Source organism: Sus scrofa, chromosome 1 (genome assembly GCF_054392235.1).
Source record: "Sus scrofa isolate SSC_HxYL_T2T_F1_AM1 chromosome 1, Sscrofa_HxYL_maternal_Yorkshire_Landrace_v2.0, whole genome shotgun sequence".
Taxonomy (NCBI): Eukaryota; Metazoa; Chordata; class Mammalia; order Artiodactyla; family Suidae; genus Sus; species Sus scrofa.
The window spans coordinates 172,030,982-172,051,595 of NC_139383.1; the positions used below are offsets into that span (position 1 = coordinate 172,030,982).

The following is a 20,614-nucleotide window of genomic DNA, read 5'->3' on the forward strand; positions in this document are numbered from 1 at the left end:
TCACCAGATTCATCGACTGACTGTTAACCTTTGCCAATTCTCTTTATCTCTATGCATGCATAAGTGTATGTAATATATATATATGAAAAAATATATAATATATATGGAAACATATACTATTATATTATGGAAATATATGGAAACACACACACATACACATACTCGTTTTCTTGCTATAACATTAAGTTGCAGAAATCATAGTGCTTCACCCCTAAATACTTCAGTATGTATTTTCTGAGAATAAGGACATTTTCCTAATAATAATGCTTTCATTATAACATATCATCACATCATAGCAAGGGTACATGGTATCAACAAATGGGGAGTTATGCTCCCTTAAAGGTGGAGTAGCTACAAAAATTAGTTGGAATTCCTTTGTTCAAGAGATTTCTCTCTTCTCCCCTATTTATTGATGGAGTGTTAAATTAATTCTACAGGAGCCCATTAGGCTGTGGTGGCTTTAATGCTGTGGCCGCCTATGGAAGCAAATCAAAACCTAAGCTTGTTAATGCCTCAAAGTTACAAAATTGAAACCTAAGGACAACAAATTATCAACAGCCAATTAGGCTTTAGGTTATAGCCAATCAATATTTTCCTTACTCTGGGAGTTCCCGTCGTGGCGCAGTGGTTAACGAATCCAACTAGGAACCATGAGGTTGCGGGTTCGATCCCGCCTTGCTCAGTGGGTTAAGGATCCTGCTGTGAGCTGTGATGTAGATTGCAGACACGGCTAGGATCCGGCGTGGAAGCGGCCCTAGAAAAGGCAGAAAGACCAAAAAAAAAAAAAATTTTCCTTACTCTGTTTCCACCTTTTCTCTATAAAAGTCCCTTCCCTGCTCCCATTGGTGGAATCCTCCTCACTACTTCCCCTGTGGTGCTGCCTCATTCAAATCAATTTTAGTTCAAATAAACTCTAAATTTTATACTAGGTTGTAGTTTATCACCTAACAGTTCTCAATCATGTACCATGTCAGCATGAATTCATGGATGTTCGTTTTATACTTAGGGTCATAATCCAAAACAGTTTTATTTACTTTTTGCTCCACCTGAAACAGCGTTGGCCCTGGAGATCTTCCAATGCTTCCTGTGTCCTTTTATATACTGCCATCCTTGTGGGGGTTTGGGTTAGGTTTTTTAAATTTTGTTTCAAACTCTTTCTCACTTTCTGGTGGAGTAAGACGCTCTTGGCTCATCTGGTATAGTTGCTGGCTGAGTCCTAGACTCAGCCATTTTTCCAAGGAGCTCTGCTGCCTTGAATTGGAGAATGAGATTTGAAACCAAGCTCTGAGGGCTACGTATGCTAGCTGCCACTGGAGTGTCATTCCTTCTAGGCCCTCTCATCCGACAGAGGAAGGAAATATATGTGTGTATACTAAACTCTGTATTTACACCTATGTATAAATATTTCCCTGTGTAATCACCTGTGTCTACATGACTCTGAACATGAGTTCACACTGATGTCGGCAATTCAAGTCCATTACCACATGCTCCCCTTGCTTATCTGTAACCTCTTGTTCCAGCAGTGAGAGGCCTGACTCCTACCACCTGCCATCTACTTAACTTCATTCTTTATTGACGTTTTAAAGATGTTGGTATTTTTAAATGTTTAAATTTTCAAAGAATTCTAAATGTGGGTATTCATTACTGCCATTATTCTTTTGATGCTCAAAACGTCCCAAATTTGGCCAGTGGGATCCCTTCCAAGCTGGGTCCTATTACACATCCCTTCAGTCTTTGAGCATCTCATTGCTTTCAGCACAAGCAGATATTCTAGATTCACCTGTGGTTTATTTTAGGCATAAAATCAGTCATGTTTTCAAGGACCCCTAATGCCTTTTAATAAGGAAGTTATTGGATTTAGAAAACAAGACCAGGGTGCCTGGCGTGTAAATTGCTACTGACTTTTTACTATTTTTCAGCCTTTTTAGTGGGCAGAACCCATCATATCTATACAACAGCTTCAATCTTCTGAGTGATGTAGGAATCAAAGGCTCCAGTGACTGGTTTAAAGGTCTCAAATCTACATTTCCCTTTGTCAGAACAGATTTTCTTTTACCCTGAATTTCTGTCTCTTAGGTTGCAAATCTGGGGTACCTAAAATGTTAATTTGGATTTGATGTAAGGATCATATGCTACATACAATATAATTAATCTTTGAGTGAAATGGTTTTTTTTTTCCTTCCTTTTTAGGGCCGTTTCCATGGCATATGGAAGTTCCCAGGGTAGGGGTTGAATTGGAGCTACAGCTGCCGGCCTACACCACAGCTCACAGCAACACAGGATCCTTAATCCACTGAGCGAGGCCAGGGATGGAACCCTCATCCTCACGGATACTAGCCGGGTTGGTTAGCTCTGAGCCATGTTGGGAACTCCAAAATAAAATTTTAAAATACTCCTTTGAGAAGTTGTTTGAGGTTACCAGAATAACTCTTATGTATAAAGTAGATACCACAAATCTAGACACAGATACCACTGGTTATCATTCCAAACGACATCTTAAAGGCGGGAAAGCTAATTATGATCTAGGGATGCTAAAGGCCATCTTGGAGCAGCCTAGTTATTAAGCTTTCTGGCAAGTGTTCCAGTCCAAGATTATGTTTCTGCAGCATTTCTGCCCTCTAGTGGCCAAATCATGGCAGTGGAAAAGGTGGAGAAAAGTACACTGAAACACAATCAGGAGTAGATCTGTACCCATTTCAGTGTGTAAAACTAGTCCTGCCAAAAAGATATCTAGTCTCCTAATCATCTTGTAGAAATAATTAGAAGATTAGTCAATTAAAAGGTACAAAATAAGATGGGAATCTCACACATAACTACAGGTTTTGTTTGTTGTTTTTACTTACTGGCAAAATTTGAAATACTGCCCAAACTCAGGAAAGGCACATGAAAAATGAATAAGCAAGATCTATTTCTGGGAGAAGAAGTGGGTATAACCTTTCAAGAAGATACTTTGGCCATAGGGTTCAACATGTGACATGTTAATATTGTTTGACCTAGGGATTCCATCATTATTATGAAGAATCTATTCACACAAAAGCCGAAAGATGTATGTATATAGGAGAACATTCATAGTTTACAAGGAAAACATTGAAAATGACCAATGTTCCAAAATAAACATCTGATTAAATAAATATGGTTCATACATACAGTGGAATATTGTAGATCTGTACCTGACAATAAATTGCTGAGTGAAAACAGATTATAAGAATAAATAAGAGTTCCCATTGTGACTCAGCAATTAACGAATCTGACTAGCATCCATGAGGATGCGGGTTCGATCCTTGGCCTCGCTCAGTGGGTTAAGGATCCTGTGTTGCCCTGAGCTGTGTTGTAGGTCACAGATGCAGTTCGGATCTGGCATTGCTGTGGCCAGCAGCTACAGTTTCGATTCAACCCCTAGCCTGGAAACCTCCATATGCCGAGGGTGTGGCCCTAAAAAGCAAAATAAATAAATAAATAAATAAAAGTTTTGTATTTATTAAAGATATATGTCTGTGCATGTTTGTATATGTATAACACAGGAAGATGTCTGCAAGAATGAATACTAGATAGAATGTTCACAGTGGTTGTCTCTGAATTTGAATTGTAGGTAATTTTTACCATCTTCTTTGTATTTTTTTGTATTTTTTAAATAAATAGATGAACAAGTACTTTTTTTTAGATTAAAAAAGTGCTATATTTAAAATTAAGCAGGAGTCCTTTTGTGACACAGCAGGTTAAGGACGCAGTGTTATCACTTTAGTGGCTTGGATGGTTGCTGTAGCTTGGGGTTTGATCCCTGGCCTGGGAACTTCCCTGTGCGATAGGCACGGCCCAAAATAAATCAAATCAAATCAAAAAGAATAAATACAATTGGTGACTTAAACAGTAAATAAATGAAATTTCACATTTTGTTAAAAATTGTTTTCTTAAAACCCATGCTGAAATATTACCCATGAATAAAAAGAAATGAACTACTGATTCATGGAACCACACTTTTTGTCTCAAAAACATCATGCAGTGTGAAATAAGCTGGACATACTTTCATTTATATCCCATTATAAAGGAGGTGGAACAAATCTGTATTGATGGTAAACACATCAATGGTCATCCGGGGCTCTGGGTCTGGATTCACTTCGAAGAGACACATGCAAAAAATTTTTGGAGTGATGGAAATATGCTATAGCTTGATTGGAGTGTGACTACACAGGTGAAATATATTATGCAACCGTACACTGGAGATGGATCCATCGAACACATTAAAGCCAAGCTGCTCACCAGAATCTCCACGGCTCATGGAGACAGTGTGATTGTCTTGGCATCCCTAATCTCTAGCTGGGTGGATTTTTGTTTGTTTGTTTTTTTGTCTTTTTGCCATTTCTTGGGCCGCTCCTGCGGCACATGGAGGTTCCCAGGCTAGGGGTCGAATCGGAGCTGTAGCCACCAGCCTACACCAGAGCCACAGCAACGTGGGATCCGAGCCGCGTCTGCGACCTACACCACAGCTCACGGCAATGCCGGATCATTAACCCACTGAGCAAGGGCAGGGATCGAACCCGCAACCTCATGGTTCCTAGTCAGATTCGTTAACCACTGTGCCACGACAGAGCAAGGGCAGGGATCGAACCCGCAACCTCATGGTTCCTAGTCAGATTCGTTAACCACTGTGCCACGACAGGAACTCCTCAAGCTGGGTGTTTTAGACAAGACAGGCCCCAGGCACCCTGGAAATGGGTAAGATATATACTTCCTTCTCCCAAGAACCCACTTCAGTCCCTCATTCCATCCATGACTTCAGACAATAGTATTTTTCACCCCTTCCTAATAAGCAAATGTCCTGGAGCTTTCATTCAGAGAAAGGTGAACATTGTTATAACCAGTATAATGTTTTATACTGCTGGGGGAGGGGAGGGCCACCCTGGGGTGGGGCGGGGGGGGGGAGGGGGAGTGGTTTATCTGTTTATCTGGATTACAATCTAAAGCTGAGGCTAGAGAAAGGAAACCCAGTGAAAGTCAGTAGGGAGAAGCTTCTATGTCGTCAGGGACTTTGGAAGAGCCTACAAGGAGTAGCCCATCTAAGGGTTAACATACCTGGCTTGGGGCCCACTACATCAGTCTAGAGCCTTAGAGCTGCAAAGGACCTCACAAATCATCTGGTATATCCATTCATGGGTTTGGAATCCCAGTTCCTGAAGGCCTCCTGAGGCAAAAAGTGAAGATACAGAAGGGAGCTAGCAAACAGGTCCATCCTCAGGTTGCTGACTGTCATTGTAGGAGATTCCAAGATGGCCATTACAGGTCAGGAATCATCACCTGAATTCTCCAGCCCCTCAAGGCCAATGCCCACAGAAGACCTGGGTGGGAGGGAGAATCACTGGACCTGTCTCCACACATGGTTTGAGGTAGCACTGCCAGCCACACAGGGGCAGGAGCAAAGAAGTTAATCCACTCTGCCCTAGATTTTACTGCTAGAAATCTGGAAAAAGAAAAGATAAGTGATTCTTCTATTGTTTTAAGGCTGGGCAACTCTAAGGAATTTGTTCAGAGGTATGCTAGATAAATTCACAGTTACAAGGGAAGATCCTGTTTTCAGACAATGATCTGTCTACCTGTATTCATTCCAAGGTCACTCTTATCCTCCTGTTTTTGATCCAAGTTACATTTTTAAAGGAAAGAATAAATGTTTATTTCACAAGGATAGCACAGTGAACTCACTTTTGTAACATCTGAACTGCTATTTCCTGGAAGAAACTTGGAAGACAGAATAGAATAGATGGGAAAAAAATTAAAAAAAAAAAATCTCAAGACCTTTATAAAAGATAGCAAAATGACTTCACTCTAATTGGCTGGGTTTGGGCCTGTGAAATTACTACAAGTACTAAATATTCTTTTTAAAAGTCAGGTTTAAAACTTAACACTCAGAGTTCCCATTGTGGTGTAACAAACTGGCATCCATGAAGATGCAGGTTCGATCCCTGGCCTCGCTCAGTGGGTTGGGGATCCAGTGTTGCTGTGATCTGTGGTGTAGGTCAAAGATGCAGCTCAGATCCTGAGTTGCTCCGGCTGTGGTGTAGGCTGGCAGCTGTGGCTCCAATTCATCTCTAGCCTGGAAACTTCCAAATGCTGAGGGTGCAGCCCTAAAAAACAAAACATGCAAACAAACAAACAAGCAAAACTTACAATCAAATTACATTCAATGAAGTTTACTCTTTTTATGTGTATAGTTCTATGGATTTTGACATATGAATACAGTCATATAGACTCCACCAGAATGGAGGGGGCAAATATTCCTACCGCCCCAAAAAGTTTCCCCATGCCCCTTTGAAATCCCAAGATACAGCACTTTGGAGATGAACAAAAATTCCAGTTGAAATGTCTCAGGAACCCAAGTTTTTTCACCTGGGAGATCATTTGCAAAAATCCGATATGCACCAGGCAACCAGCTTGTTTGTTGTTGTTTTTGTTGTTTCTTCTCCTCTGTAATCCCTGCTGTTCTTCCCCAGGAGCTCATCAGCCTTAAGTGATTTTTAGCAGGGCAATATTGTTCTTTTTGCTTTGCAAATTTACTTTAGATTTAAATGAGAATTAGAATGAATTACAATGGGAGTAAAAACAAAAACAAAAACAAAACCAAAACCTCTTCACCCACTGTCTAATTCTAAAACAACACAACATTATTGACCAAAGAAGAAGAAGGAGAAAAAAAAGAAAAAGGATGGGTGGGTACCTAAATTGTAATCAGGCTGCTGGAGTTTGCTTAATTCTTATTAGGAGGCAGGCAGGGTGGCGATGCTTGGTTGGGGGAGGGGCAGCTCTGGGGCCCACTGCCTTTCCAGGGCTTCTCATCACCACCAGTCCCCCAGAAACTCCCCAGGAACAAAATCATATTGGAGCAAACAGAATGGGAAAGGATACACAAGTATTTTCACCAGTACTTTCACCTGGAGTCACAGTTCTGCCAGTCATGGAAATTCTCCCGGAATTTTCATTTCTTTAAAAGACTGTTGATTTCAGAATACTATCAACAATTGCTAGTTTCCAGGGTCCCTGGTAACACTAAATACAATTCTCTTTTGCTTTTGTGAAAAGATTAGGTGGAGCTTTCGTTTCAAGATGTGTAAATTTTGAGGTGTGTTGAGATAACTAGTCAAAACATCCCTCCATCCGTGTTTCATGGATGGTGGTCTTTAGAGACCAATGGGAGGGGGTGGGGGAGCTGCCTGTTTAGACCACCAGGGTCTTTTATTTAAATTAGCAGGATGCATAGAAGTGGTTCCTCCTGAGTGATCAGTGAAAATCAAGATGAAGAAAGATAGTTAATACTACCAAGTCCTTGGAGGGCTTTTTGCAAAAATGCTTTAGCATCAGAGTGACTTGATAGCAAGCATTAGAACATCTAGCTGAAAATGGTTTAAACTCAGGGTAACGGGTTGTTATCTCAGATGATAAGAACCCTGTGGGTCATTGGGTCCAAGACTGGTTCATTGGCAGCTCTGTGATGTCTTCCAGGCAGAAGGCTCTTAAGGGTGGACTCCCCTAGAAGCCCACTTTCCCTCCCAAATCCCTTGTCACTGGGTCTGAGTGTTCAGAGAAGAGCAGAGAAGGAGCAGATTGTTGTTGTCGCACTAAAGCTCAACAAGGGATCATGAGGGTTCATTTCATGTATGTGAGAGCAAACAGTTTAAACACTGGGGTGAGAAAACATTACATTGGCCACCAAGACAAGAAATAGCATCTTTGCTGGAGGATAATAGTAGCTCACTCACTCCATGCCAGGCACTGCTCTAAGCTTCTTACCAATATGATTTAGTCTTTGAACAACACCCCAAAGTGGGTACTGTTGCTATCATCCCTGTTAAACAGAGGAGTCAGAGAACGGAATTAAGTGTTCGGGGTCACACAAAATATCTGTCTGCTCCAGCTTTAACAAGAATGCTTTGGGATGAAGGCTGTGGATTAAGAGATGGGTGCATCAGTGTGGCCAGGGACCCTCTTCTCCAAAACAAGCCTCTATATATTGCCAACCTCAGGATAAACCAGACCACTAGCTGTTTCACACTCACCATAGCAGATTAATTCTCAATCCCCTTCTGATTCTAAAAGTGTGTGTGTGTGTGTGTGTGTGTGTGTGTGTTGGGAGTAGCTCATTGGGAAGGGTTCCCTGTTCAGAACATAAGAACTGTGCTCATTTATTTTACCCATAATGATGTGTCACTGACTTGAAAAAACAGGACTCTGGGCCCCCAAACAACTCAAATTCATTTTTATTGTTTTGTTTATTAAACAAAATGGTTGCTTTATGGCCTGGCTCCTCTTGCATTTGTTTCAGGTTTTAGTTTTGGTTTTTTTTTTTTTTTTTTTTTTTTTTGGCTTTTTAGGGCCACACCTGTGGCATATGGAGGTTCCCAGGCTAGGGGTTGAATCAGAGCTGCAGCTGACAGCCTACACCACAGTCACTGCAATACCAGATGCAAGCTGCATCTGTGACCTACTGGGCAGCTCATGGCAACACTGGATCCTTAACCCACTGAGGGAGGCCAGGGATTGAACCTGAGTCCTCATGGATGCTGTGTCAAATTCTTAATCTGCTGAGCCACAACAGGAACTCCTTTATTTTGATTTTTTTCTGTAGAGGATTATTTATTCCCATTCTTAAAGAAGCATCAAAGGGGGAGTTCCCTGGTGGCTCAGTGGGTTAAGGATCCAATGTCACTGCAGAGGCTTTGGTTGTTGCTGTGGCACGGATTCAACCCCTGGTGGTGAAACTTTCACATGCTATGGGCATGGCCAAAAAAAATTAAAGAATCATCAAAGGAAACAATCAATGAAAACATGCTTTTGAAACACGGGAATGCATTTTTGTAACATTACCCATCTTCTTTTGTATTTCCCTGCTGCTCATTTTACCCTTTCTGTTTCACTGGTCTCTGAAAAGTCTCAGAAAAAAATACCTTCACAGAATTTTAGATTTGCAATTTCCTGCTTGAAATCGATTTTTGGTTCGTCGCTATTTATGGTTTACCCAAAAATGATCAGAAAGTGTTTCAAAGTTACCTGTAAGAATTCAATAAAATGACTGCTTTTAAGTGATACTTAGGAACACTTATTTTCTGGAACGTGTGGAAAGAAGGCAGAACAGGTGAGGGTGAGGATGAAGAACCCCCACCTCAGTAGCCTGTGGGGGTTCCTGTTGGTGTCAGGATACAATGGTCAACCTCGGAAGAGGAGGATTGTGAATTGAGACTTGCTCTCTGGATGTAGCTGACACTAGCTCTTGCAGCAGCAGGAACCCCAGAATCTCTTCACACTTCCAGCCTCAAGACCACGATTAGCTGGAGGCCAAGAGATGGCGCTGTGAGCCCAGCAGAAAGAGCCACCTCCCAGCTAATAGAGGGCCCCCAACAGCACTCACTGCCTGGGATGTTTTAGATTTGCTTTCGCATGGCCTTTGTGGTTTCCCCAAACCCCAAACAGATGCTGGTGCCAGATGCCAGGGTGTATAAGAATCTTTTCTTTCTCATCCTCAAGAAGGGTTTGGCCCCATCAACACATGATGTAAAAGGGCCAAGGAGGCTGAGCCAGCCCTGGGAGAGTCTGGTTTTGCTGAAAAGGGATGCTTGCAGGGGGTTGGGAAGGCAGGGGAGGTGACTTCTGAAGGCTTTTTGGAAAGCTGTGACTGTCCTAAGAGGTGGCCTGGCATAAATGACCAAATCCAGGTGTGGGTGAACAGGAGAAAAACAGATAAACCCAAAAAGCAAAAAGCCAACAAAAGTAACTTGCGTCAGAAATCACTGAGGAGCGGTTGGAATGCTATCAACTTCTGCTTTCCTGAGATGAACATGGTTTTTATCCCACTCTACCCAGATGTGCAGGAAAAGTCCAATCAAAATAAATATAACTAGTGCTTATCAAAATATAATTAGAAAGATAAAGCCATAGGGGAGCATGCTTTCAATAGTGCATTGATGGATGGGAATAAGATGGCAGAATAGAAGGACTGGAGCTCAACTTCTCCCCTAAAAACAACAAAGTTCACAACTAAAGACTGAGCACTCTTCACCCAAATGGACTGGAAACCTTAAAAAAGATATCTTACTCCAGAAGAAAAAGAGGACACATCAAGAGGTAGGAGGGGCAATTTTGCGATATAAACAACCTCATACCCCCTGGGTGGGAAGCTTCACAGACTGGAAACTAACTGGTTCACAGAGACTCACCTACAGGAGTGAGAGTTCTGAGCCCCACATCAAACTCTCAGGTGTGGGGATCTGGCACAGGGAGAAAGAGCCCCAGAGCATCTGGCATTGAAGGCCAGTGGGGCTTGTGTGCAAGAGCTCCACAGGACTGGGGAAAAGGGAGACTCCATTCTTAAAAGGCGCACATGGACTTTCACGTGCACTGGGTCCCAGGGCAAAGCAAAGTCTCCATGGGAATCTGGGTCAAACCTGACCACAGTTCTTGGAGGACATCCTGGGAAAACAGGGGTGAATGTGGCTTGTTGTGAGGGAAGGACATTGAAAGCAAAGCTCTAGGGAATATTCAGCAGCTGCCTTTCTCCAGAGGTGGCCATTTTGGGAAAATCTGGCCCCACCGTCAGTCAACACTGAGAAGCCCCAGGACAAACAATAACCCAGGTGGGATCACAGCCCCGCCCCTCAGTAAACAGGCTACCTAAAGACCCCTCAGCACACAGCTTCCTCTAAGCCCATCCAGAGACTAAGCCCCACCCACCAGAGGGATTAGAATCAGCTCCACCTACCAGTGGGCAGGCATCAGCACCTCCCATCAGGAAGCTTACAGCAAGCACCCCATACCGACTTAAGCCACAAGGGGGCAGCCATCAGCAGTAAAGAGGCTACAACTCTATTATCTGTAAAAAGGTCACCACACCAAAAACCTATAAAAATGAAAAGACAGAGAACTATAACTCAGATGAGGGAGAAAGGAAAAACCCCAGAAAATCAGGTGAGTGAGGAGGAGATTCTTAGCCTCCAGGAAAAAGACTTTAGACTGTTGATGCTGAAGATGATGCAAGACATTGGACACAAACTGGAGGCAAAGATGGATAACTTACAGGAAACACTGACCAAAGAGATATAAGATATAAAACTTAAGCAAGAAGAGATGCAAAATACAATAACTGAAATAAAAAATTCACTAGAAGCAGCCAACAGCAGAATACAGGATGCAGAAGTACGAATAAGTGAGGTGGAGGACAGATTAGTGGAAATTATGGATGCAGAATGGAAAAGAGAAAAAAGATTGAAAACAAATGAAGAGAGTCTAAGAGAACTCTGGGACGTTAAACACAGCAACGTCCGTATTATAGGGGTGCCAGAAGGAGAAGAGAGAGAGAAGGAGACAGAAAAAATATTCAAAGAGATGATAGCCAAAAAATTCCCTAACATGGGGAAGGAATCATTCACTCAAATCCAGGAAGCACAACGAGTACCATATAAAATAAACCCAAGGAGGAACACTCCGAGACCCATACTAATCAAACTGACCAAAATTAAAGACAAAGAGGAAATCTTGAAAGCAGCTAGGGAAAAGAAACAAATAACATACAAGGGAACCCCGATAAGGCTATCGGCAGATTTTTCAACAGAAACTCTGCAGGCCAGAAGCGAGCGGCATGACACACTTGATGTGATAAAAGGAAAAAACCTCCAACCAAGATTACTCTACCCAGCAAGGCTCTCCCTCAGATTTGAAGGAGAAATCAAAACCTTCACAGATAAGCAAAAACCGAGAGGATTCAACAACACTAAACCAGCTTTACAACAAATACTAAAGGAACTTTTTTTTTTTTTTTTTTTTTTGCTATTTCTTGGGCCGCTTCTGCAGCATATGGAGGTTCCCAGGCTAGGGGTTGAATCGGAGCTGTAGCCACCAGCCTACGCCAGAGCCACAGCAACGCAGGATCCGAGCCACGTCTGCGACCTACACCACAGCTCACAGCAACACCGGATCGTTAACCCACTGAGCAAGGGCAGGGACCGAACCCACAACCTCATGGTTCCTAGCCGGATTCGTTAACCACTGCGCCACGACGGGAACTCCCTAAAGGAACTTCTATAGGCAGAAAAGAACAAGAGGAGAAGGAAAGAAAAAAGAGCAACAAAAACAAATCCAAAAGCAATTAATCAAATGGCAATAAGAACATACATATCAATAATTACCTTAAATGTTAATGGACTAAATGCCCCAACCAAAAGACACAGACTGGCTGAATGGATACAAAAACAAGACCCATATATATGCTGTCTTCAAGAGACCCACTTCACTTCTAGGGACACATACAAATTGAAAGTGAGAGGATGGAAGAAAATATTTCATGCAAACGAGAATCAAAAGAAAGCTGGAGTACAAATACTCATATCAGACAAAATAGACTTGAAAATGAATATTTTAAGGGACAAAGAAGGACATTACATAATGATTAAAAGGATCAGTCTAAGAAGATGATATAACAATTTTAAATATCTACACACCCAACACAGTTTCACCACAATATATAAGGCAACTGCTAACAACCTTAAAAGGAGAAATCAACAATAACACAATCAAGTGGGGGACTTTAACACCCCATTTACAGCAATGGGCAGATCAACCAGGCAGAAAGTCAATAAGGAAACACAGGCCCTGAATGAAGCATTAAACCAGATGGACTTAACAGATATTTATAGGACATTCCATCCTAAAGCAAGAGAATACACATTCTTCTCAAGTGCACATGGAACATTCTCTAAGATTGATCACATCCTGGGCTACAAATCCAGCTTCGGTAACTTTAAGAAAATTGAAATCATATCAAGCATCTTTTCCAATCACAACGCTATACGACTGGAAATCAACAACAAGAAAAAAACTGCAAAAAACACAAACATGTGGAGACTCAACAACATGCTACTCAACAACCAATGGATCACTGAAGAAATCAAAGAGGAAATTAAAAAATATCTGGCAGCAAATGACAACAAAGATACAACACTCCAAAACCAATGGGATGCAGCAAAAGCCATCCTAAGAGGAAAGTATATAGCAATACAAGGCCACCTCAGGAAACAAGAAAAAGCTCAAATAAACAAGCTAACTTTACATCTAAAGCAGCTCGAGAGAGAAGAACAGACAAGGCCTAAAGTTAGTAGAAGGAAAGAAATCATAAAGATCAGAACAGAAATCAATGAAATAGAAACAAAGAAAACCATAGAAAAGATCAATGAAACGAAACGCTGGTTCTTTGAAAAGATCAACAAGGAGTTCCCGTCGTGGCGCAGTGGTTAACGAATCCGACTAGGAACCATGAGGTTGTGGGTTCGGTCCCTGCCCTTGCTCAGTGGGTTAACGATCCGGCATTGCCGTGAGCTGTGGTGTAGGTCGCAGATGCGGCTCGGATCCCAGTTGCTGTGGCTCTGGCATAGGCCGGTGGCTACAGTTCCGATTCAACCCCTAGCCTGGGAATCTCCATATGCCGCGGGAGCAGCCCAAGAAATAGCAACAACAACAACAACAACAAAAGACAAAAGACAAAAAAAAAAAAAAAAAAAAAGAAAAGATCAACAAAATTGATAAACCCCTAGACAGACTTATCAAGAAAAAAAGAGAGAGGACTCAAATCAATAAAAGTAGAAATGAAAAAGGAGAAGTAACAACGGATATCACAGAAATACAAAGGATCATAAGAGACTACTATATGCAACTATGCCAATAAAATGGAAAACCTAGAAGAAATGGACAAATTCTTAGAAAAGTACAATCTTCCAAGACTAAACCAAGATGAAATAGAAAAGATGAATGGACCTATCACAAGAACTGAAATTGAAACTGTGATTAAAAATCTTCCAACAAACAAAAGTCCAGGACCAGATGGCTTTACAGGAGAATTCTATCAAACATTTGGAGAAGAGCTAACACCTATCCTTCTGAAACTATTTCAAAAAATTGCAGAGGAAGGGATACTCCCAAACTCATTCTATGAGGCCACCATTACCCTGAAACCAAAACCAGACAAAGATTCCACAAAAAAAGAAAACTACAGGCCAATTTCACTGATGAACATCAATGCAAAAATCCTCAACAAAATACTAGCAAACCGCATCCAACAATACATTAAAAGGATTGTACATCATGATCAAGTGGGATTTATCCTAGGGATGCAAGGGTTCTTCAATATCCACAAATCCATCAGTGTGATACACCACATCAACACACTGAAGAATAAAAACCATATGATCCTCTCAATAGACGCAGAAAAAGCCTTTGACAACATCCAACACCCATTTCTGATAAAAACCCTTCAGAAAGTGGGCATAACAGGAACCTACCTCAACATGATAAAGGCCATATACGACAAACCCACAGCTGACATCATTCTCAATGGTGAAAAGCTGAAAGAATTCCCACTGAGATCAGGAACAAGACAAGGATGTCTGCTCTCACCACTACTTTTCAACATAGTTCTAGAAGTCCTTGCCACAGCAATCAGAGAAGTAAAAGAAATAAAAGGAATCCAAATTGGAAAGGAAGAAGTAAAACTATCACTATTTGCAGATGACATGTTACTATACCTAGAGAATCCTAAAGACTCTACCAAAAAACTGTTAGAGCTCATCCACGAATTTGGCAAAGTTGCAGGATACAAAATCAATACACAGAAATCGATGGCATTTATATACACTAACAATGAAAGAGCAGGAAAGGAAATTAGGGAAGCAATCCCATTTACCATCACATCCAAAAGAATAAAATACCTAGGAGTAAACCTACCTAAAGAGACAAAAGACCTGTACTCTGAAAACTACAAACTACTGATGAAAGAAATCAAAGATGACACAAATCGATGGAAAGATATACCATGCTCATGGATTGGTAGAGTTAATATTATCAAAATGACTATACTACCTAAGGCAATCTACAGATGCAATGCAATCCCTATCAAATTACCAAGGACATCTTTCACAGAACTTGAACAAAATATTTTAAAGTTTGTTTAGAAGCACAAAAGACCCAGACTAGCCAAAGACATCCTGAAAAAGAAAAATGGAGCTGGAGGAATCAGGATCCCAGAATTCAGACTATACTACAAAACAACAGTCATCAAAACAGCATGGTACTGGCACAAAGACAGGAAATATAAATCAGTGGAATAGGATAGAAAGCCCAGAATTCAACCCACGCACCTACAGCCAACTAATCTATGACAAAGGAGGCAAGGATATACAATGGAGAAAGGACAGCTTGTTCAGTAAGTGGTGCTGGGAAAACTGGACAGCCACAAGGAAAAGAATGAAATTAGAACACTCCCTAACACCATACACAAAAATAAACTCCAAATGGATTAAAGCCCTAGACATAAAACCAGACACTATCAAACTCTTAGAGGAAAACATAGGCCAAACACTCTCTGACATAAACGACAGCAACATCTTCTCAGATCCACCTCTTAGAGTATTGACAATAAAAACAAAAATAAACAAATGGGACCTACTCAAACTTCAAAGTTTCTTCACAGCAAAGGAAACCCTAAACAACACGAAAAGACAACCCACAGAATGGGAGAAAATCTTTGCAAGTGAATGAACTGACAAGGGATTAATCTCCAAAATTTATAAAGACCTTTTGCAGCTCAACAACAAAAAAATAAACAACTCCATCAAAAATTGGGCAGAAGATATAAACAGACAATTCTCCAATGAAGACATACAGACGGCCGAGAAACACATGAAAAGATGTTCAACATCACTCATTATTAGAGAAATGCAAATCAAAACCACTCTGAGGTACCACCTTACACTAGCCAGAATGGCCATCATCAAAAGGTCTACAAACAATAAGTGCTAGAGAGGGTGTGGATAAAAAGGAACCCTAGTACACTGTTGGTGGGATTTTAAATTGCTGCAGCCACTGTGGAAAACAGGATGGAGATTCCTCAGAAAACTAAACATAGAACTACCATTTGATTCAGCAATCCCACTCCTGGGCATCTACCCAGAGAAATCCATGATTTGCAAAGATACATGTACTCCAATGTTCATTGCAGCACTACTTACAATAGCCAAGACCTGGAAACAACCTAAATGTCCATCGACAGAGGAGTGGATCCAGAAGATGTGGTACATATACACAATGAAATATTACTCAGCCATTAAAACGAATGAAATACCGGCATTTTTAGCAACATGGATGGACCTAGAAAGTATCATGCTAAGTGAAGTCAGCCATCCAATGAGACAGCAACATCGAATGCTTTCACTGACATGTGGAATCTGAAAAAAGGACAGACTGAACTTTGCAGAACAGATGCTGACTCACAGACATTGAAAAACTTGGTCTCTGGAGAAGACAGTGTGGGGGGTGGGGCATGTGGTTGGGCTGTGGGATGGAAATTATATGAAATCAGATTGTTATGATCATTATACAACTACAGAGGTGATAAATTCATTTGAGTAATAAAAAAAAAAGAAAAAAAAGTAATGCATTGATATAATTCAGAGCCTGAAGTGTACTTAATAGGCCTTTGCCTGAAGGTGACAGAGAGCTAGTTAAAAATAGAGCTGGCTGGACCCAGGGGCCAGATTTGCTGAATCAGAATTTCCAGGGATATCGCCTGTCATCTGTACCTTAACTAAGTCCCCCAAGGTGATTCTTGTCATCAAGAAGCCTACTCACTGATAACGGAGAACAAACTAGCAGGCACCAATGGGGAGAGTGCAGCGGGGAGGGGCTATGAAGGGGTAGGGAAGTACAAACTACTAGGTATAAAATAAACTCCAAGGATACATCGAACAATACAAGGAATATAGCCAATGTTTTGTAATAAATGTAAGTGGAGTATAACATTCAAAACCTGAGAATCACTATATTGTACACCTGCAACATGTAATATTGTATATCAAATATACTTCAATTTTCTTTTTGTTTTGCCGCAGCATATGGAGGTTCCCAGGCTAGGGGTCGAATCAGAGCTTTAGCTGCCAGCCTACACCACAGCCACAGCAACACTAGATTGGAGCCGTGTCTTCGAACTACACCGCAGCTCAGGGCAACACTAGATCTTTAACCCACTGAGAGCGAGACAACTTGCTGAAGCTGCAGTTAATTGGTGGTCCAGTCAGACCCAGGCTCCTGGGCCCCAGAACAATGCTCCTTTATCTGCTGCCCACCTAGGCCCTTGGACGCTTTAATTAATAGAAATTGATAAGAAGCCAGATGAGACATTGCATCAAGGCTTTATTGGGCTCATGCTGCAGCACAGGGGAGTGAAAAACAAGAAACAGGTGACCTTGCTGGCTCTCTGAGGAGGGCAGGCTGTCTCCTTAAGTGGGGTGAGGTTGGGGTGGCTTGGTGGGTGGGGCCAGAGGGGTGGCTTAGATGGACCATCCACCCTTTTGATGGTGCTGTGAGCAAGGATCACGGGCTGGTGCCCTGCTTTTGCTCCTGGCACCTCAGAAGTGGCAGTTGGTTTGTGGCTTTTTTGTATTTTATTGTTTATAATTTCCCGACTGCCCTGTATGCAGTTATTTTTAGTCTCTTAAAGTTTCTTTGTATTTGTTGCCAAGGAGATGTTTGTGCAGATGCAAGCACTGCAGTTAAGGGTCTCCGGTTCCAGGTCCCAGCCTGTCTCAACCCCACCCTGTGCTTCCCTCCCAAGTTGACTATTGATCTACTCTGTGATTCAGGGAGGGAGGAGCACGTGGAGGTTCTCAGGCCAAGGATCGAACCTGGACCACTGCAGTGAGCTGAGCTGCTGCAGTGACAACACCATTGGTCCACTGTGGTTGATTCACTGCTTGGGAATAAATATTCTGCAAGGCCACCTGTGGTCAGAGATGGTCAGAATAAAGAAATGTCTACATCTCTCTCTCTCCCTCTCTCTCTTTTTTTTTTTTTTTTTGTCTTTTTGCCATTTCTCAGGCCACTCCCATGGCATATGGAGGTTCCCAGGCTAGGGGTCTAATCAGAGCTGTAGCCGCCGGCTTCTGCCAGAGCCACAGCAATGTGGGATCCGAGCCTCGTCTGCAACCTACACCACAGCTCACACAGCAACGCCAGATCCTTAACCCACTGAGCAAGGCCAGGAATCAAACCCGCAACCTCATGGTACCTAGTTGGATTCGTTAACCACTGACCCACAACGAGAACTCCAAGGAATGTCTACATCTCTTACAGAAGATCTTGGCATCTCCTTTCTCTGGTAGATGGGTCAAAAAAGAAAAAAGAAAATAGAAAAATAAAATACTGACTGGTTACGTTAAAGCTTAGGAATTTTCTGGGTCAACTAAAATTTTCAAGGCTCTAATTGCTTTAAAAAAAAATAAAAAGTTCTTTTAAACTTATTTGTGACCGCACCTTGAATCACCTTGAGAGATTCTCCAGACATGCCTCTCTGGTAATGCCTGACCCCTTTGTAACAACCTTCCCAGAAAGCCTTCATTATGGCAAACCAACTTCCTCTTTGCCTGTTCTCATGGCAGTAGGGAGCATCTGGTTACCATTTTCTTTGTATATCGGAAGAGCCATCATTAAATGGCCACATAGTTGTTCTTTTCCTGGCAAAGTGGCCGTTTCTCTCAGACCGTTTCTCTCAGAAAACTCGTCCTCTAATCTTGAAGTCATTTCTATGGGATTGGAGCCTTCTCCAGGCTGTCCACACTCTCTTAAACCACATGGCTCTCAGCTGGTGAGTTTTGAGAGCTAAAAGAACTTTTAAAAGAGGAGATTGTGTTTTCCTCTATTTGCCTTCTAGGGCCTACCGTTACCTAATGGGTGATCCTTTCTGGTGTGAGTGAGCCATGTTCTAAGTTTATCTTGGGGGAAATCAGAGAGTCAGGATCCTGTTTACTTTTTTGGAGGAGGTCATCACTCTCACTCAACCATCAGAAGCTCCTGTCGGCAAGGAATATTTTGTTTTTGTTTTTGTTTTTTGCGGTGGTTTTGTGTGTGTGTGTGTGTGTGTGTGTGTGTGTGTGTGTGTGTGTGTGATTTTGTTTTGCTTTGTTTCGTACCCAGAAAAAAATTTGCCCAGAATACGGAAACAGTCAGGCATTTTTGGAACCCCTGTAGAATTAATTATTTGTGGTGCTGGAATTTAGGAAATTTTTAGGAATGGAAAACAATGTAGCAATAACTGCTTACAAAAACCAGAGAGCATTTGGCATTCAAATGATTCTGGTCTCCTGCCCTTTTAGACTTTCTTGTATCCTGGGTACTTCCCACAGCCTACCATGGTTAAGGGTCTTTTTTGTCACCCAACTTTTATTTGGAAAAATTTCAAATTTATAGAAAAGTTGAACACATATATACTCTTCATCTAGATTCAGGAGCTGTTAGCATTTGGCTACATTTGCTTTATTGCTATCTCTGTTCATGCATGCCTTCACCAACACAAACACACTACTTTCTTATTTTGGCTGAAATATTTGAAACTAAGTCACTGAATCGTAAAACGTCACCTCCAAGTACTGCAACTTGTGTCCTCTGAAAGTAGGGCAGCCTTCTATATAAACATTAAATGAATGTCCATTCTAAGAAAATTAACAAAAAATAATTCACATAAATTATCTATTATGTAAATGTATAATTTAAATATGTTAATAATGTAAACATGTGTGCATGCACATATTTACATAATTATGTAAATATGTATAAATATGTAATACATATTTATATGTATTCTAATATACAAATCTGTGTTTAGAGTTCCCCAGCTGTCCCCAAAATGTCTTTCTTTTTCTCTCTTTTTTGTCTTTTTAAGGCCACACACGCAGCATATGGAAGTTCCCAGACTAGGGGTTAGATCAGAGCTGCAGCTCCCAATCTATACCACAGCCACAGCAATGCCAGATCCGAGCCAAGTCTGAAGTCCACACCACAGCTCACAGCAATGCCAGATCCTTAACCCACTGAATGGGGCCAAGGATCAAACCTTCTTCTTCATGGATACTAGTCAGGTTCGTAAGCAGCTGAGCCACAGTGGGACTCCCTAACTGGTCTATTTTAAATTGCCATCCTTCCATCATCCTACACCCATGATCACTTTTACTCAGTTCTACTTTATAAAATACTATGTAACGTACGTATGTTTTAGGTGAATGATTCATTGTCTATTTCTGCCATGAGAATGTAAGACCTGCAAGGCTACAGTCTCCTTCAGTTCTGTACACTGATGTATGCCAGGCCATTAGAACAGTGAACTCTCCACAAATATTTGAGGTGCATAAACGAATGGATGAAATTAGCTTTTTTTTTTTTTTTTCATTTCGTATTAAGCTGTTTCCATCACTTTCAGAGGAGGAAGTGTTTAGGGAACACTTGATAAATTGGATGAAAAATAATCTCTTGTAAAACAAGTTATACTTTAATCTAGAAAAGCAAACTGTTGATTTAATTTATACTTTTAAAAATCTTATGTACCTGCACAGTTTTAAAAGTCAAATATTCACATTTTGCTTAAAAAGAAAACCAGCATAACTCTTCCCCACCCCTTTCCAATCTTGATTTTCAATCGAGGTAAAAAGCATTTTCACCTATTTTGGCTATTTTCCTAGCATTTATATTTCTTATCTATTTATGTATTCTTGTATTACTGATTTATATTAATATTTTTTAGATATTCTCTAGTGACTTTCTTATT

At 41.2% G+C, this 20,614-nt stretch overlaps 1 long non-coding RNA gene across 2 annotated transcripts in view; it reads right to left on the reverse strand.

The window, feature by feature from the left end:
* Window positions 1-20,614, reverse strand: part of LOC146406846 (uncharacterized) — a 63,379-nt gene that overhangs the window by 22,620 nt on the left and 20,145 nt on the right. The window contains exon 2 of one of the 2 annotated variants that reach the window (XR_014816477.1): window positions 601-754. The exons of the other annotated variant lie outside the window; for it this stretch is intronic. This is a non-coding gene — a long non-coding RNA (uncharacterized LOC146406846). The remainder of the gene's footprint in view (window positions 1-600; window positions 755-20,614) is intronic. 2 annotated transcript variants of the gene reach the window in all.